The sequence below is a fragment of the Suricata suricatta genome, chromosome 8 (genome assembly GCF_006229205.1).
Source record: "Suricata suricatta isolate VVHF042 chromosome 8, meerkat_22Aug2017_6uvM2_HiC, whole genome shotgun sequence".
Classification (NCBI taxonomy): domain Eukaryota; kingdom Metazoa; phylum Chordata; class Mammalia; order Carnivora; family Herpestidae; genus Suricata; species Suricata suricatta.
The window spans coordinates 68725933-68738996 of record NC_043707.1 but is presented as its reverse complement, the minus strand read 5'-3'; the positions used below and the strand labels follow the sequence as shown (position 1 = coordinate 68738996).

General features: G+C 40.7%; 1 long non-coding RNA gene across 1 annotated transcript; it reads left to right on the top strand.

Annotated features, from left to right (window-relative positions):
• The first annotated feature begins 3343 nt into the window (after positions 1 to 3343).
• LOC115300233 lies at positions 3344 to 11225 on the top strand. Its single transcript, XR_003912561.1, has 3 exons — positions 3344 to 3480; positions 9647 to 9738; positions 11202 to 11225. It is a non-coding gene; the product is annotated as an uncharacterized LOC115300233 (long non-coding RNA).
• The last annotated feature ends 1839 nt before the right edge of the window (positions 11226 to 13064 follow it).

Sequence of the window (13064 nt, the reverse complement as noted above, 5' to 3'; positions counted from 1 at the left end):
AGAGCCCATGCGTTGAGCTTTTGCTGAGTCATTTGGACCTTAGTAGATGTTAAAGTAAGGCTTCCCTAGGAGCCAAGGAGCAGGGCCCATAAACATTCAAAGTTGAAACTTTATCAGTAGATAAGGAGAGAACGGGAACAAGTGTATAGCAGGAAAATGAGAGGTGCGGGGGGCGAGGGGGAGTGTTCCTGTGGAAGCCGGGCTGTCGGGAGGGTGGGGGAGTCTGTCCTTCTCCAGTTACCTCACCATCCTCCTCGTCTATGAATCTTTTTCATATGGGGCCGGACAGTAGATATCTTAGGATTTGTCTGCCATCTGTCTTTGTCACAACTATTCAGTAAGAGCATCCATAGACAGTAGGTAAACAAACAGGTGTGGTTATATTCCGTTAAGACTTTATTTACAAAAGTAGGCGATGGGGCAGGTTGGGCCCGTGGACCATGGTTTGCTCACCCCTGGTTTAGGCAGATGTGATGTACTACACGCTAGAGGTTGTCAGAGAGTGATCATGCCATGTGTCGTCTTATAAACAAGTTCCCGTTCCAGAATCTCAACCTGAGTGTCTCATCCCATGAATATTTGGGTCAAATGGTACATAGCAATTCTCATTGTTTTGGAGCAGAGATATAGAAAAGGAGTGCCCTAACTCCATCTGTCTGAGCACCACCCAACCAAGTGCCTACCTGGGTCCTAGGCCACGCAGTCACATGTCTACACAACGAATTGCCTAACCGCCCAAAAAACAGCACTGCCAGCAGCTCCTAGATAGGCCAAAGAGAAAAAAGTGGTGATGGAACATAGTCAGTGGAAGAGGCTGATTTGGTTGGGGAGCTGGGGAGACTCACCCAGGCCTCTGTGTGTGCGTGAGGAAGCCTAACCTTTGGGCATATATCCAGGTGATTTCAGCCAGCCCGAGGAGGGTGGGCACTGGTGAAGGTGATACAGACAGTTCAGGGGGTTTCCTGTCCGCATTTGCAAGGCATGCCCTGTTCTTCCCAAGCACAGATTCGGAAACAGAGTTCCCATGAACTCCGTGTGAGGTCATCCCTGATATAAAGGCTTGCAGGCACTGCCATCATGTGGTTACTCAAAATAATAATTTATCCAGTAATAATATGAAGGAGTGAATTTTCCTGTCAGAAGTGCTTTATTGATATTGATATAGAATTTATAGAAATTTGATTATAACACAGTAGAAATCCACATATACAAACACATAGGTATGCAGTGGTAACACGGCCTGTGAATGCTCCCTAACATAAACATTCATTGGCTGTAATGTGACCAAGGTAGGTTCTTTTAAATGTTCATTGAACTGAGCAAAGCAGTAAGGTCTTAAGTGCCTGTGGAAAGAAGTTTTTCTACTTGAAATGCAGGTAGTTTATTTGGGAAATGGTGATATGAAGCCAGAGGAAGGGAGAAGGAGAAAGGGAGAGTAAGACCAGAATTGAGAACGTCAAAAAGATAAATTATTGAGCTGATTACCATTGTGGGAAACTAGAGATCGATTCCAATGTGGATATTCTGAAGAACCACATAGAATGCATCTCAGAATTGTCCCTTTGAAGGGCACTGTGGGGATTTATCCAACAGCTTATGTATCCCACTTGACTGAGAGCTGCCATTGGGGTCTTTAACACCTGCTAAATTTACAGGCTATGTTTATGCAAAAAAGGCTGCCTTCCCAGCTTGAAGAAAAGCCTGAGAGAAGAGGAGAAGCATGCATGAGGTGGCACAGAGCAGTGAGGTGACAGGAACCACATCTGCACTCCTCCCTGGAGTCTGAGAATTGAGGCAAGAGACAGAATGAGCAGACAATTAACATTAGAAATAAGCAAAGCCCAGGAAGTGGAAAATGTGGTGATCTAGCCTGTATAATGTCTTCAGACAAAGCCTAGTGCCAAACACAATTTAAAATTCTGGACTAAGAAAACATTTAATCCTTTTTAAAAGCAATAAAACATTTGGCAAACTGGCAGTGAATGACGTTACTAAGCCAAATTCCCAGGGCAAGTGGGAACTCCAAGAGTGAGGTGGAGCTTTGAAGCTGCTTTGGCTAAGTGGTACTTGACAAGGGAGGAAATGTACCATCTGTTTTGAAAGCATTATGAGAGGAAGGGCCAGAGTTCAAAAGCCAGCACTTGCTTGAAGCAGATTCTATCAGGATGCAATGTAAACATGATGACTATAACTAACAATACTGTTCTGGATATTTGGAAGTTGCTAAGATAATAGATCCTAAAGGCTCTCATCACAAGAAATACCAATTATAACTAACTATGTGTGGTGATAAATATTAACTAGACGTATTGTGATGATCATTTTGCAATATATTTGTATGTCAAATCATTATGTTATACACCTGTTATATATATATATACACATACATATATGTATATGTTTTATATGTTATGTTATATGTATAGATATATATAAATTATTCCTCAATTTAAAAAGTTGAAAAGTAGTTGATAGTTTTACTTTATTTCTCATACAATTCTCACAAGAAAGTTTTTAAGAAATTAAATAGAAATATGTAGAAAAATAACCAAGTTTAAAGAATGCAACAAGCAAGCACACACACGTGCACACACACACGGAGACTAACAAGTTGAAATGTTGGAAATATCGAATACAGATTACAGTGGTAACCATAGGCTTTCCTTGTTTAAATAAATAAATGACAAACTTTAAAATATTTGCAACAGCAGACTATATAAAATGGCATAGCATTCCAAAAGGAATGGGATTTCTTTAAATGTAAATGGAATGGCTGAAATTAAAACCGAAGGGCGCTTGGGTGGCTCAGTCAGTTAAGTATCTGACTCTTGGTTTGGGCTCAGGTCATGATCTCACAATTTGTGAGTTCGAACCCACATCAAGTTATGCCACTAGACCTCATAGACTTCCACAGCTCACTGTCCCCAACTGCAGTGGAACTGTGGGAAGCAGCAGCGAGGAGCCAGTAAGGGGAGTGCGATCGAGCCCTCACAACCCTTGTGGCTGATCCAGTTCCTCAGAGGTTAATTCACTTGAGTTAAGATGTTATTGCACCGATGTCCTTCAAGCTTCTTGAGTTGAGATGTTATTGTACAAATGTCCTTCACACTTTGGCACTCTTATAATAACAATAAGAAGGGATGTAAAGTTCCCAGGAAAATGTTGTAACAATAACTGTGAGAACAGAAAAAGTTTTGTCTAGAAAAAACCCTTCTCTAGCGGTGGCTGTTTGTATAAAACTACTTGCATGTGAGAAATAAAGCGGCAATCTGGGCACCGCTCCTGTTGTCCCTCCCGTTCCCATCCTTTGATTCTCTCTTCTTTTCCTCATTCCCTTAGCCTCGCGTCCCTGCTTCTGTGACGCCTGCCCGCGCACTACATGGAATGAACATACTCTTTCCTAAAACACACAGGAAACATTCTCCAGGAGGCCATCTGCTAGTCCATAAAACAAACCTCCATAAAAAGGACTTAAATCATGTAAGTATATTCCCCCAACACAGTGGAATTAAATTCAAAATCAATAATAGAAGTAAATTTGGAGATCTACAAATATATGGAAATTAAACATACTCTTAAGTAATGAATTAGTCAAAGAAGAAGTCACAAGGGAAAATAGAAAATACTCTGAGATGAATAAAACAAAAATACAACATGACCTCCAAAATGGATGGATGCAGCAAAAGCAGAGTTTAGAGGGAAATTTAGATCACATATAAGGCCATAAAACAAGTCTTAACAAATTTAGGAAGATGAAAATCACACCAGGTATCTTTTCCTACCACAGTGGTGTAAAACTAAAGTCAGTAATAGGGAGAAAGTGCAAAATTCAGTTCTGTAGATATTACGCAACGTACTCCTGAGCAGCTAACAGGTCAGGTAAAAACGTCAAAAGTGATATCGGAAAATATCTTGAGAAAAATGAAAATGAAAATAAAACATCAAAACTTATCAGATGCATCAGAATCAGTACCAAGTTGGAAGTTTATAGCCATAAACACTTAACAAAAAAGAAAGATCTCAAAATCAATCTAAATTTACACCCAAAGGAATTAGAAAAAGAAGAGCACTCTATGCCTGAAGTTAGCAGACAAAAGGAAATAGTAAATGTTAGAGCATAAATAAAACAGAGATGAAAACAAATGAATGTTTGTGTCCCCCTAAAATGCGTATATTGAAATTCTAACCCTCAAAGATGATGGTATTAGGAAGTGGGACCTTTGGGGGGTGCTTTGGGTTTTTTTTTTTTAGTGTTTATTTATTTTTGAGAGAGAGAGAGAGACCATGAGCTGGGGAGGGGCAGAGAGAGAGGGACAGACTCCTCTCTTCAGCAAGTTTATGCTGTTGACAGGAAACCTGATGCAGAGCTTGATCTCAAGAACCATGAGATCATGACCTGAGCCAAAAGCAAGAGTCAGACATTTAACTGACTGAGCCACCTAAGTGCCCCTAAGCTCAAACTCTTTGGACATTGACTCAGTTTGTTGTAGTTGTTGTCACTGCTGTTTGAGAGAGAGAGAGAGAGAGAGAGAGAGCGCACTAGCAGAGGTAAGGGGCAGAGGGAAAAAGAGAAAGAGAGAATCCCAAGCAGGCTCCATGCTCGGAGCAGAGCCCGATGCAGGATTTGATCCCACGACCCTGGGATCTTGACCCCAGCTGAAATCAAGAGTCAGACGCTCAACTGACTGAGTCATCCAGGAGCCCCAAAGCCCACAGGTTTGTTTGTTTTTTAATGTTTCTTTATTTTTGAGAGAGAGAGAGAGAGACAGAGTATGAGCAGGGGTGGGGCAGAGAGAGAGAGACAGACAGAACCCGAAGCAGGCTCCAGGCTCTTGAGCTGTCAGTACAGAGCCTGATGTGGGGCTCGAACTCACAAATGCGAGATCATGACCTGAGCTGAAGTCAGATCCTTAACCAACTTAGCCACCCAGGCGCCCCTTGAAAAAGACCATAGTCCTACTGATCTCACAATAATTCATTAGAACGCATGTGTTCTAAAGATAAAACAATTGTATCAGCAACTCACCTACTTCATGAATTCCAACATGTGTGTGTACTTCCAACATCCTTCCACCCTCCCTGGTACCCACTTAGGAGATCCCACCCTGGATTTCCCTTGGTATATTTTGGTTGCTGAGTGTTTAAAATAAAACCAGAGGGTTGCCTGGGTGGTTCAGTCAGTTAAACGTCCAACTTCAGCTCAGGTCATGATCTCATGGTTCGTGGGTTCAAGCCCTTCGTCGGGCTCTGTGCTGACAGCTAGCTCAGAGTCTGGAGCTTGTCTTCAGATTCTGTATCTCCCTCTCTCTCTGACCCTCCTCTACTCATGCTGTCTCTCTCTCTCTCTCTCTCTCTCTCAAAAATAAATAAAACATTTAAAAAATGTATAAATAAATAAAATAAAAATATAAAATAATTTAAGAAAAACTTATAATATAGATTGGAATTGAAAATGTTTATATATTTATATTATATATATAATTTTATACTTTATAATTTTATATAATTTTATAATTATATATACTATAATTTTACATATATACTATTGTATATAGTAATAATATATATTACTATATATATAGTAGTTTAGCGCATGAAAAACTCCTTGTAGCAATAGCACTCATATAATAATGAGCAAATACAGCACCTAGATTTTTGGTTTCAAGTAATTTTTGTGCCCTATAAAAGAAACAATGCTCCTTGGTGAAGGAGGTATAATGGGAAAATACAAGGCATGGCTAGGATGCATTTCTGTGCTAGACAGCAAAAGCACACTTAAAGATTATCAGGTGCGGGGTGCCTGGGTGGCTCAGTCGGTTAATCGTCCGGCTTGGCTCAGGTCATGATCTCACAGTTCGTGGGTTCAAGCCCCGTGTCAGTCTCTGTCCTGACAGCTAGCTCAGAGCCTGGAGCCTGCTTCGGATACTGTGTCTCTCTCTGACTCTCCCCTCCTCGCACTGTCTCTCTCTGTCTCTCAAGAAATAAAAGAAAAAAATGGGTAGAGAAAGTAGCTTAATAAGCAATTGGAAAAATTTTTAACATCAAAAAAATCATGAGTATAAGTGATCATTATAATTGAATAAGCAAATATCTAGATCTAACTTTCAGTGACAGGAAAGATGGGAGAAACAAAAACAAGGTAAATGACACCATGAGGAAATGAGCAAACAGATTCTGTGGAAAATTCTATAAGAAAACTAATCTAGTTTCTTCAAAAAGGTCAATGGCATTTAAAAATAAATAATAAAAATTCAGAATGATTCTTCTAAATCAAGTACAAACAGATATATAAATAAAAAATTGGTTTGACCCTGGTTCAAAAATATAAATGAATAAGACAGCTATTAAAATATTTGTAAAGGTAATTGAGGAAATTTGCTCATGGGCTATCAGGTTACATTAGCAAATTACTAATTACTATTAGTAAGATGTGCTAACTGCATTGTTCTTATTTAGGAGAATGTACTTATTCTTTTCTTTAATTTTCATTTATTTTTGAGAGAGAGAGAGAGACAGAATATGAGCAGGGAAGAGGCAGAGGGGGAAACACAGAATCCAAAGCAGGCTCCAGGCTCCCACCTGTCAGCACAGAGCCCAATGTGGGGCTCAAACTCAGGGACCGTGAGATCATGACCCAACCCAAAGTAAGATGTTTAGCCAACTCATTCACCCAGGCACCCTGAATGTACTTAGGAAATGCATGCTGAAACATTTAGGAGCGAAGTACATTGAAGTCTGCAACTAATTTATAAATGGTATCCCCAAAAAAGTGCAAAGTGAGAAAGTAGAAAAGTATTAGCAAATATGTAATCTTGATGAAAGGCTCATTTCACTATCCTTTCTACTTTTTCTGTATGTTTCAAATGTGTTTTTAAAACAAATTTTTAAATGTTTATTTTTTGAGAGAGAGAAAGAGCAGGGGAGGGGCAGAGAGAGAAAAAGACACAGAATCCGAAGTAGGCTCCAGGCTCTGAGCTGTTAGCATAGAGCCCCACATAGGGCTTGAATCCACAAACCATGAGATCATGACCGCTCAACCAGCAGAGCCACCCAAGTACTCCATAAAATGTTTCAGTTTAATGTTGGGAGGAGAAAAGAAACGTCCAAGTGAACAAAGACGTTCTTATAGTGCTGTTAAAAATATTAAAACACTGGGTACACTCTAAATATTCCACAATAAGAAATTGCTTAAGCATGATAGTCCAGCCATAGAATGAATTCTGTCAGTCAATAAATATTGCCTCACCAAATTCTTTGCATCATATACTACTCTAAGCCCTGGCGATAGAGTGTAAAGAAGATAAGTCTCAGCTCTCTGGGAGTCTACGTGCTGCTAGGGGAGCAGCTAAAACAAGCCAAAAAGTGAGCGAGATCATCTCAGATCAGAAAGGACACGGGGCATGAAGGGAATGCCAAATGTCGAAGGGGCTCCCTCGACTGAGGGCTTAGGGGAGACTACATGCTACGGTGGCAGCGTTTGAGCTGAGGTTTGAATGACGACAAGGAGCCCATCAAGGGGATGCCTTCCTGATCTTCCTGTCTTCACAAAGGAAAGCCCAGTGAAAGGCACTAATGTGAGTAGGACAAAGTCTTCACAAGTTGGAAAGGTTGGTGGAAATTATGGGTCATAGCATAGAAAGGTGTTTGCGAAATGTTGTGTGAAAAGAGTGATGTAAAACCGTATCTGCCGCAGGATATGTCTTTTTGGAGATATGCATGGAAATATGCATGCGTGTGGGAGGATGCACTGCAAACCATCCACATGCCGGCGGTCCGCTGACAGTTACAAGGAGCTTTTTATTGTCTTTCTTTCACTATCTGCTTCTCCTAAAGTGTATACAAATAAATGTGTTATTGTATGATAATAATAATAAGTAAAAGGAAGATTTATGACCCAGGTAAAAAAAAAAAAAAAAAAAAACAGCAGCAAACTTAGCCCTCAGTAACTCCCGGAAGCCCAAAATCAAGGTCAGTCTGGACACCAGAGAACGACCATTCAGATCCCACCTGGTAACAGTCCACCAAGTGGTAATCTGCCCTGTTCCAAAGTGAGGTGTCTGCTCTCCACAAGCAGTGGCTTCATACATTTTTAATGAAGAAATGCTTTTGTTTTCTTCCTTGACTCTAAACCTTGGGATGGAGACAGGAAAAAAGAAACTGCTTAATATGCTACCAGCAACAAGAAGCTAATTGAGTCTATCAAATTAAATCAAAGAACTAGTGTAGCTGTGACTTCAGGTTAATGTCCTGACTGCAACTCCCACGGGTTGGGAGGCAGGTAATAATCTCACCAAATTTCCTCAACCATTTTGCCAACTAGTTTTATTAATTTTGAGGGGGCATGCCTGCTTATCAGAAGATGGCCACAAGAGGGCAGCAGAGGGTTTTTTGATTTTGGGGGGCTTTGTTTTTGTTTTAAGAGCTGGAGTCATTTATGGATCTGGAGAGAGGAAGACAGCAGAGAGGGAGAAATTTTAAAATAAATTTTAAACTTTTTGTAAGATTTGTAAAAGATTGTAAGCTTAAGAGATTCGAGACAAACAAGCCAAAGATGGTAGAAGAAATAGGTAAAGAAATCTGATCCACCAGAACCTGCGATTAGGAAATCAAAAAAGAGATGGAAGGAAGTCAGGAATAAAGAAAGATCAACTTCTGGGGAGATGGCATGAAATATTAGTCAGCAAACCAAATAGTCAAGGATATCGTACTTAGGGCTAGTTTTAAATTCACATATACTAGCATCTGAGGGACCTCGTAAGTCCTATCTGTCTATAAATATCTCCTTCAAGTGCCCACAGTTTTATGCCTTTAGGTTTTATGATTATTTGGGATTAAAGCACCTACAAATACATATGTACTTGAAAAAATATATTTTAAACCTTTAATTTATGAGGATTTTTTCACCCTATATATTTTTTCTTTCCTTTCCCTCTTTCAAACAAGTAGCTGGCTCTGTTTCACTGGTTTTGGAGAAGTCTGTAGCAGAACCCAAAGCAATCATGTCCAGGCTTTATTTCACAAAATGTGAACCCACGAGGAAATTTAGAAGTGTGGAGGAGAGAAAAAAGAGAATTTACAAGCGGAGTGTCTTGGATGAAGTAAGCTGGATGGAGAGAATTTTCCCAGTCCAGGAAAAGATTTTCTGGGAGCAGTGGAGTGGTGGGGGAGGGGTAACCAGAAAAGATATGGGTCCCTGAAGCCTGGGGGCCAGAGAAGAGCCAAGACCCCAGAAAAGCAATGGCTGTGCCGTTTTAGACAAATGAGATCAAGCACAGAGTTGCAAAAGGCCTGTAATAAAGCCCAACAAGACCCACGTAGGTCCATTTGAGGCTGAGGACTGCCTTTCTTGGCTGAAATGTGTGAAGGCAAAGTCACATCCTTACAGTGCTCAAGTGGGGCCCGTCAACAACGGGATTCCTCCACTGGTCATGACCACCCCTCGTCACATAGCTACAGAGCAGGCTTAACAGTCCCTCACCAACTGAAGGACGGGAAGAATGGATAGAGAAAGGGATAGAAAGCCCTATCCCTCCCCAATCATGTCTGATTCTGATTTTTCCCCCAGAGTTTTATTATCCACATATGAGTCTCCAAGGCCCTTGGCTTTCCACTTAAAACCCCTTTTCATCCATTTCCTTGATCACAGGAGCCGAGGTGGTAGAAAAACAGGGCAGGAACACTCAAGACAAGAGCTTCCTTGTCAACATCTAATGGGAAAAAAGGAGAAGAATTATCGGGGTGAGAGTAAATTTGATGTGTTGTCTATAAGTTTCATTCTTTCCCATACCATTCCTCTTGTTTAATGTTGCATTGTATTAAATGTTTCAATAAAAACAAGACCATTTGCTTACTGCTCTCTAGACAGTTATAAGTCTTGGAAGCCCACCTGTTCTCATAGTCTTGCAGGCGCTGAAGTCTGAATATCCACGAAGGCTTAACCATTATCCACTGGCCTAGAACTATCTCTTCTGACCTCTTAGGCATTCTAATCCCTTTTTCCTTTAAAGTGCCTTCCTCTCTCTTCTGTGCCCTAAGGACCCAGACATTTTCCCTCCTGCCGATTTCTGCTCCTCACTCTGTCCTAAATAACAACGTTCCTTTGGATCCAATGCTAGGTGGTACCTATCTTGTGTGACAAACTAATATGTGGCTTTATTTGGTTTGCGCTGTGGTTTCTAAGCACAGAAATGATGGCTATAAGTTAGAAGGCCTTTTCTTCGATTGCACTTACATCTGCACATCCTTCTTCACTGAGGAGCCTCATAGCATAGCCAGATTATGAAGTTGCTCCCCTATATTAATCTGTTAATGTTATTCCATCATTTAACAAATATTAACTAAGCATTTGTTATGTGTTGGGCATTGTGCTACACGTTAGGGAATCAAAACAAGCCATTATCTTTATCTTTAAGGGACAGAGTAGAAGTTGTTCAGCCCCACAGTTAATTTTCTGGTACTTTCACCAAAAGCAAGCAATGCATGTCCAAAATCTGCTATGAAGTGTGATCATTTTCTCCTTGATCCATGGTTGAGAAATGCATTCTTGTCGGTCAGGGCGTTTTTGAAATGATTGACTGTGTCTCCAATACACACACATACGTACACTTTTGTTAATCATTTGGCCCTGCTTAATCCATGGGCAGCATGGAATGCCAGAGTTTTGGAAAGCACGCCCCAAATCCTGAGCTGAACTCAGCATGACCCCTTGCTCTCTTTTTCCCGTTGGCTCTTTCCAGCCCCAACTTGGCTTTGGAAAATTCAGTCCACACTTGGCAGAAACCAAGGTGCTGACTAACTGTTGACCTAAGCTTTTTTTCAAAGCTTAAGTTGAATCACATTGAGTGAAATTCAACCAAAACAACCATCATATTTCTTACAGTTGAACTACTGTAGTAGTGAAGCCACTTCCAAATTTTCCAAATCTTCCAAATTTACTGACTTAACTGGAAGGAGCCACTTCTGTGACTGGTTACTTTTCAGAAACGTGAACTAAAGCAAAATTTTCCTTTGAGAATGCCAGATACCTTCCAGATGATATATTTTTATAGGCAGCTGTAATTACGTAGGACAGTTCCAAGGGTTTGACCCTCGGAGTTCCCCTCTCTTGGATGGGCTTTGAGCCAGTAAGGCCAGGACGTGCTCGGGTGGGTCACACAGCCTTCCTGGAACTCTGTCTCAGACTCCTCCTCACCCTCCTGCAGAAGGCCCGGAGGAGAGGAGGGGGGAGAGGAGCGAGAGCCTCCAGACCATTCATGGACAGCCCCACAGTCGCACAGCAAAGCTGGCCTGCTGGACTGGCCGAAAGGCAAGTGACACGGTGAGTTTGTAGTCACTACAAACTGGTCACAGTACACTTCTTTAAATTAATGGCAAGTCTAGCCAGCAGAGTGTTTTGTTTTTGCTGCCATCCTCTCCTTTGTTCTAAAGCTGAGGTTGTGCATAAATGGAATGTGACATAATTTTAGGGGCTTCGGAAGGGATCACTGCCCACTTTGCAGAAGCTTATCTTTAGTTTGAGACTGGATTTCTGTTCGAATGCAAATATCGCTCGGAGAGCCACCCACTCACCTTATGGATAGTTTACACCTTGATCTGGATGAGTTTTAGGTTCCTTCCTGATACCCAAATGATCAGGGCAGGAATATGAAAAATGGGAGGGTGAACACATGCATGGGAAATCGACAGGTATCTGTATAGAAGATTGGTACTCAAGGCAGATGCGGCTGCCACAAAATTTTCACCAAGCCAACCCTATTTAGAGCAAAGTATCTTCTGGCTAATACCCCTCCATGGTGGCATTTCCCAAATATTTGTTCCTAGAGATAGAGATCTGTCTTTGTGTGATAGTCCTGTCTTGTATAGACAGTCATATTTAAATAACTGTGCCTCCAGAGTGAAATAAATATTTAGATAACTGTGGATACACACCCGCAAAAGTGTATCTTTGATCTCTTGGTCCAGAATTAAGGCTTTGAGCACATCAGAAAGAACTTGCTTGTCCATGGGGCTCACATTATGTGGAAAGGATCAGCGGCCACAGAATCTTGGAAGTGGGGAGCTTCTGTTTGCGGTTGTGTTTGTACATGAAAAAAACTGCATAAAGTGGTATTCAAATACCATAATTTTATGGTGATAGAGACATGCTCACAATACTGCACCTTTTGCTGCAATTGTAGGTTAAGCAAAAAGCCTGTTTATATTCCAAAGATAATTCCCAGTCCCTATGCATAAACATTTATTCCTCAGTAATTAGTAGTCAATGCAAGAAATAGTTCTTAGTTTGCATGTCGCATCCAGGGCCAAGTATTAAAGATTACACTTGTCATTTTCATTAAATTCCAAAAAAATTACAATATAAATTTTAGGGGACATCAACAAATTTAGAAGTCAAATATGGAAGAATAAAAGTTCATGAGTACCAAAAATTATTTTTTATGTATAGAAGAGAGGAGTCTGCCTATTAGAAATTAACATGTTCTCCCTATTTACATGCTGCTCACACAGGGCTAGACCTATAGATCTACTGAGTTCAGAAGTAAATCCATCTGCACATGGAACCTTGCCTTTTGATGGATATGGTCCCACAGAGAGGCGGAGAAAGGATGTGTGGCTTGTAAGATGACATTAAGAAAACTAATCAACAGATAGGAAAGAGTTACACTGGATCTCTACTTCATGACATACAGAAAGGTGAGTTTGGAAAGTTTAAGGAACTATAAGGAGAAAGAACTCTGTACAGATAATAGGAGAAAAGGTACAAGAATATCTCTGTTATCTTAGGATGGGGAAGAAATTTTTAATAAGACCCTAAAGTCTTACACCATAAGGAGGAAAATTATTGATTTTATTTTCATCCAAAGAACCTATTAAAATACAGGCGATTGGGCAAAGAAGGTATCTGCAATATATATCATAAGTAAAGTTAATCAAAGGATAAGAATGTGGACAAGGAATTTGAAACACCTAACCTGTTGGGGTCCATCCAGCCAGAAGTGCTGTGTGGCCTTTGGGACCCTGCTTCCCCTACTTGAAAATGTGTGTGCTTGACTGCTTGACCTAAGTGG